General features: G+C 38.8%; 1 pseudogene; it reads right to left on the bottom strand.

Moving 5' to 3' along the window:
• Positions 1–3,550: 3,550 nt before the first annotated feature.
• Positions 3,551–3,832, bottom strand: LOC111814376 (annotated as a pseudogene).
• Positions 3,833–6,531: the final 2,699 nt, after the last annotated feature.

Genomic DNA, 6,531 nt, shown 5'->3' with positions numbered 1-6,531 from the left:
TTGTCATTTTGTGTAGCACTGCCTTCTTACCTTTGTTGTAGATCTTTGGTGCAGTTATAACCTTAGCACCTACTGAAGTTCAGGTGCAGATCAACAAATTTTGAATTTATTCAGCTGTGCCTGGGTTGGGTCTGGCTGCTGTGCTCAGCTCCTTCCTGCTGTCACCCTTGGGAGTGATCCTGTTGTGGCCCTCTGCAAGATGTTGTGTTCCTGGACTAGCTGAGTGGTTCTGTCCCCTACTCTCTCTGCAGGGATTGCAGTTGCAGGGTTTTACCCCAAACCTGTATGCCAGGCCTGAGTTGAGTCTGCAGGGGACAAGGGGGAGTAGAGGGGAGAGGCACCTCTCCCACACACTCACTGGGCCTGGGCTAGCACTGAATCTTGGGGTCGGCAGAACGTGGCAGTAATTCTCACTGGGCCACCAGGGTGGGGTAGGTGCTGTGGAATGGTGGTGGGGATCCCAAGGGGGTGGAATAGGTCTCACCAACGCTGTGCCTGGGCTGGGACTGGTAGGTCCCGCTGGCACAGGGTAGCTGGAAGCTCTCCCACACGCTCAGCAGGCCTGGGCAAGGACTGGATCTGGGGGTCCCTAGAACGTGTCAGAAATTTTTACTTGGCAGGCGGGGCGGGTGTGGGGGTGCTGCGGAGTGGTGTGGGGTGTCCCAAGGGGGTGTAAGAGGGTCTCACCCATGCTGTGCCTGGGCTGGGACTGGTAGGTCCCACCGGCTCAGGGTAGCCGGAAGTTTTCCCACACATTCACTGGGCCTGGGGTAGGACTGGATCTAGGGGTTCCTGGAAGGCGGCCGACATGGTGTTCTGAAGTTTAGAGTGAAAGCTTAAATTTTTGCCTATTTAGTATGATGTTGGCTGTTGGTTTGTAATAGATGGATCTCATCAGGTTGATACAGAGATCATTTATTTCAATTTTAAGTAGGTTTTTAAAAATTATGAATGGGTGTTGAACTTTGTCAAGTAATTTTTCTGTGTCTGTTGGAATGATCATATGGCTTTTGTCCTTGGCTCTGAGATGGTGCATTATGTTTATTGATTTGCATATATTGAACCATCACTTGATCCCTGGGATGACTCTGCTTGGTTATGCTGTATGATATTGACGATTTGTTGCATTCTGTCTACCAGTATCTTCTTGAGTGTTTTTGCATCTATGTTCATTAGGGAGATGGTCTTGTAGTTTTCTTTCTTGTTCAGCCCCTTCTGTGATTTTGGTATCAGGGTAATGCTTACTTCCAGTAACAAAATTGGGAACATTGCTCCCTTTTTAATTTCATTAAAGAATTTAACAAGTAGCAGTATTGGATCTTCTCTCAATTTCTTTTTTTAAATGTATTTTAGTACAGGGTCTACAGGGTCTTCAGGATCTCACTACACAGATTGGACTTGTAGTGATCCTTCCTATTTTTCAGACTCACAAACACTGAGATTACAAGCATGTGCCACCACACCCAGTCTCATTTGCTCAGTTTTCCCTGGAGGCAGGATCGGCACAGCAGTCCAGAGATTGAACCCCCAGACCTTTTGTCTGCCTGACAGGTGCTTTAATCTGCTGAGCTATCTGGCCTGCCCTGGTAAATTTTTAATTACAGTTTCAATTTCATTGGTAGATATTGGGTTAGTTTTAAATTTTGTTTTTTATGTATTTGGTACAGGGTTTCATTATGCAGCTCTGACTTGTAGTGATCCTCTTATTTTCAGCCTCCCAAGCGCTGGGATTACAGGCATGCACCCCCATGCCTGGTCTCAGTTGTCAGCTTAATACACCTGGGGTAGGGCTGGTGTGGCATGTGGTGCCAGGGATTTAACCCAGTCCCTGCGCTTGCCTAAGCAGGTTCTTAGTCTGCTGAGCTATCTTGCTGCCCCGATATTGGGTTATTTAGAATTTTTGTATCTTCTTGATTTAGTTTTGGCAATTTGATTTGCATCTAGAGTCTGTCCATTTCTTCTATATTTTCCGTCTTCTAAAATATAGCTTTTCATAATAGGTGTTGATAATCTACTGTATTTCTGTGGGATCTGTTGTCATTTCCACCTTTTTACTACTAATTGCTCTTCTTTTTTTCAGAAACAGGGATTGAACTCAGGCCCTTGTGCTTGCCAGGCAAGCGCTTATTCTACTGAGCCATCTCCCCAGGCCCTACTAATTGCTTTTCTTTGTGTTTTTTTTTCCTCATTTGATGAGGTTGGTTAATGATTTATCAATTGTATTTATTCTTTCAAAGAACCAACTTTTTGATTCATTAATCTTTTGTATCATTTTATTAGTCTCTATTGCATTAATTTCTGCTCTTATCTATATGAGCAGAAACTATAGGCCCATCTCCCTAATGAACATTTCCTCCCTCATATGAGTTTTGGGTTTGATTTGTTTTTGCTTTTCTCAAAGTTTGAAGTTCAACATTAGGTGGTTTATTTGAGCTTGCTCTGTTTTTCTGATTTGTGAGTTCATTCACTCAATTTTTCTTGTAGGACTGCTTTGATTGTGTCCTATAAGTTTCAGTATTTTTTATCAACATCATTTGTCTGTGTATTGTTTTATTTTTTTAAGTCAATGTTATTTTTAATGAATGCAACAAAATCCAAAACAACTTTTTAAAATTTTTCTATTTTTGTTCAATATAACACCGCAAGAATACCTCATAACGTTATATAAATTATTTCTTCCATGAACACATTTATTCTCATAGCATCCCTGTGAGGTAGGGAACAATCAAGTATTAATTTTGCTGACTTCGGGAATGGAAACTAAAGCACATAAAAGGTCAAATAACTTGCCAGTGTCACAAAGAGTCAAAAGGGATGGGTTTGGGGTTGAAGGCAAGGCAAGCCATTTATACACTGGAATTTGGGGAAATAAGATATCTTGAAACTCAGGAAATTTGGCTTTCAAGAAAGAACTACTTCACAGTATTCAAGACTGAAATATTTGTTTTCTTTTAAGGTGATGTTTAGGGACCAGCAAGATAGCTCTGTGGTCTAAAGTGCTGGCTTAGGCAGCCACAGTGGACTGCAGTTCGATCCCCTGCACTACATGCTGAGCCAGCAGCTCCCTCAGGGCAAGCTGAACCAGCTTTTAAAAAAAACATAAAAAATAAAGTGATGTTTAGAGGTTCCTTCCTGTATTTTCCATTGTTATAATAATATAAAAAACAGTAAATATTAACAGGAAAAAGGGACTACCTACTTCATTGTAAGAATACTCAAATGCAAAATTCCTTTATATTTTCAAGTGCTTATTCAAAATAGCCTACAAGTCATAGAAAACTAGATTAGCATACAAGAGTCTAAATCATGTTGTTTAAAATTTATGGAAAGTCTTTACTATCTGAGAAAAAGAGTAGAAAAAGGTGAGTGGATGACAGGGGCAGAGTATATCTGATAGACTTGTCACACAGGGACACAATTTTCTTTTTACTAGAGGCTACACATGTTTTATTCTTCCAGTGCTGCTTCTGAAAAGGCTAGAGGTTGCAAGAGAGAAACAGCACTCTCTTCCCTAGGTGCCATGTCAAGTTTCCAGTGTTTCCAGCCCCTGTCAGCCTGCTTGCCACATTCTGTTAAAGTTTGAATCTCCTTAAAAATTTCCATGATTGTTTGAACCAGATTCTATGGTAGACATCTCTTGTCCATTCGGCATCATTCCTGGAGGTTGTTCCACTATGATTTGCTGTCCTGAAGCCTCTCTCTGGGCAATCCAAGATTGAGCCAATGCAGCCCAATCAGTCGGGCTTGGATCCTGCTGGTGCTGGGATGACTGCATCCATTTTTGCTGACTCAAGGGCCACTGTTGCCAAGGCTATCCTCCTTGATCCCACATCTTTTCTTTAAAAATATATTGATTTCCTATCTTCTGTTTAAAATTCAGGTTGATTCAGACTGCAGCTTGAAAGCATAATAGCAAGATTTATACCCTACCTTCATTCAGGAACAGTGTTGTCACTACTGTTCCTCTAGTACCACTCCAATGCTTTTGATGCTTCTACTTCTTTGAACTGTATATTCTGTTTAATTTCATTTAACTTCCTATATGAGCCATTGTTTGTTCAGAAGAGAGTTGTTTAATTTCCATGTGTTAATTTAGTTTTTATAATTTCCTTTGTCATTGATTTCCATTTTCATTGTGCTATGGTCAGATAGTATACATGGGATGTTGTCAGTTCCTCTATATTTACTCAAATATGTTTTTAGTTTTTTTAGTTTTTTTTTGGTGGAACCAGGGATTGAACTCAGACCCTTGCACTTGCTAGGGAACCACTTATTCCACTGAGCCATCTCCCTGGCCCTTAAACATGTTTTTTCACATAATATATGTTATATTTTGGAGAATGTCTTATGAGCAGCTGAAAGGAATGTGTATTGTGATGTTTTGGGATGGAACACTTTGTAGACATGTACCAGCTCCATTTTTCACAAGCTTGATTTAATTACAACATATTTTTGGTGACTTTGTCTAGTTGATCTATTTGTGAGAGTGGGGTACTAAGGTCCCCCACTACAATTGTATTTGTGGGTGTTTTTTTTTTGCTTTTCATGTCTGTTAATATTTCTTTTATGTAGCTGTGTGAACCTGCGTTCAGTGCATAAATATTTATGATTGCTATTTCTTATTACAGTTTTCCCTTAACAAGTACCTAGTGACCTTCTTTGTCTCTTTTGATCTGTTTGACTTAAATTTTGCATTGTCTGTAAATAGAATAGCTACCCCCAATTTTTCTGGGTTCCTGTGGCATGGATAATTATTTTCTATCCTTTGACTTTTAGTTGATGAATTTCTTTTTAAGTTAAATGTGTTTATTTAATGCAGCATGTTTTTGCATCTGTTCCTTGGTCCATTCTGCCAGTCTGTTTCTTTTGATTGGTGAATTGAGATCATTTATGTTGATGGTTATGACTAATATGTATTGGCTTTTCTTTCTCATGTTATTTTCCTGTTGTTGGTTCTCTATCTTTCTCCTCTGTTTTATTGCTTGCCCTGCCTGCTGGCTTCTTTCTATTGGTGTTCATATGTTTGTGGTCTTTGTTATCTTTCATATGCCCTTCAAAGCATTCTGTAGAGCTGGTTTGGTGGTCATGGATTTCTTTACTTGTTCTCTGTCATGGAAGTATCTTATTTCTTCATCAATTTTGAAAGATACTTTTTCAGAGTACATCAATCTAGCTTGAAGATTGTTTTCATTTAGGCCTTGAAATATCTCACTCCAAGATCTCTTTGACTTGAACATTTGTGTTGAGAAGTCTGTTGTCATTCTGATCAGCTTTCCTTTTTAGGTGATATGTTTCTTTTCTCTAGCTAATTTTAATATGATCTTGTGCTGAATTTCTACAGTCTTGATTATTATATGTCTTGGTGTAGACTTATTTTGGTCACAGCTATTTGGAGTTCTATATGCTTCATTTATATATGTGCCAAATTTTTATCTACAGGAAGTTTTCTGCCATTATTTCTATGAAGAGGCTTTAAATTGCTTTTTTTTTTTTGCAGAACCAGGGATTGAACTCAGGCCCTTACGCTTGCCAGAGAAGCACTTATTCCACTGAGCCATCTTCCTGGCCCCTTAAATTGTTTTTATACTAGCTTCAGCCTTCTCACTGATTCCAATCAATATTATGGTTTTTTTCATTGCTGACTTTTTATGTCTTTTGCTGTTTTTAGGATATCTTTTTTCCCGGTTGTTAGTCATGTTTCTGTCTTCTAGATCTGATATTCTATCCTCACATTCATTCAATGTGTACACTGTGTATGCTTTGAGTGGAATTTAATCTCCTATATTCCTGTTTGAATTTGTTTCCTTGATTCCCTTTCTTAGTATATTTGGGATTCATGGTTTCCATTATTTTCCTGAGCTTTGTTTATCTGTGTCTTCTTTAATGTCTCTCATTTTGATAGTTATTTCTTTTTGTACCTTAGAGATTATTTTTTTTGTGGCTTCTTCCATTTGTATTTTCACTTTTACTGCTATCATTTGAGAAATTGGTATTCGTTGGCTTCTAATTTCCTCTATGTGTTTGTGCTCTGATCTTGTCCTAGATGGGATGGGCATTTAAGATGGCATTTTGCTTTTTTGTCTTGTCATTTTCTTTTCTCTTTTTTTGTATGTGTGTTGATAGCTGTAGATTTCTTATAGTAAGTATTTTTATCACTGGTGTTCAGACTTTCTTAGGATGTGTATGTTCTTCCACATGTCTTCTAGATGTAGGAGGTTCTTGGCCTTTATGTCTATCCCAAGAAATTACCTTCCCAATGTATTAAGACTGAGACATTGTTATCTATTTGACTTAGGGCCTAGTCCTTTGGGTATTGTATTATGATTGTGATGACTATGAACCCTCACAATCACATTGTTTTCATCCAGGGTGGAAAAACTGGTTAGCATGTATGACATCCTGATTAAAATGGTTTAGTTGGTAATAACAACAGAAACAAGTACAGGCTGGCTACTGACAAACCATGGTAACTATTAGCCTGATATTTATAACCAAAGAGGCAGGTCTATAGAAAAATAATACAATGTAACT

The sequence above is a fragment of the Octodon degus genome, unplaced genomic scaffold (genome assembly GCF_000260255.1).
Source record: "Octodon degus isolate 3935 unplaced genomic scaffold, OctDeg1.0 scaffold00302, whole genome shotgun sequence".
NCBI classification, from domain to species: Eukaryota; Metazoa; Chordata; class Mammalia; order Rodentia; family Octodontidae; genus Octodon; species Octodon degus.
Note: the sequence above shows the minus strand (reverse complement) of the source record. Positions and strands in the feature narration are given on the sequence as shown.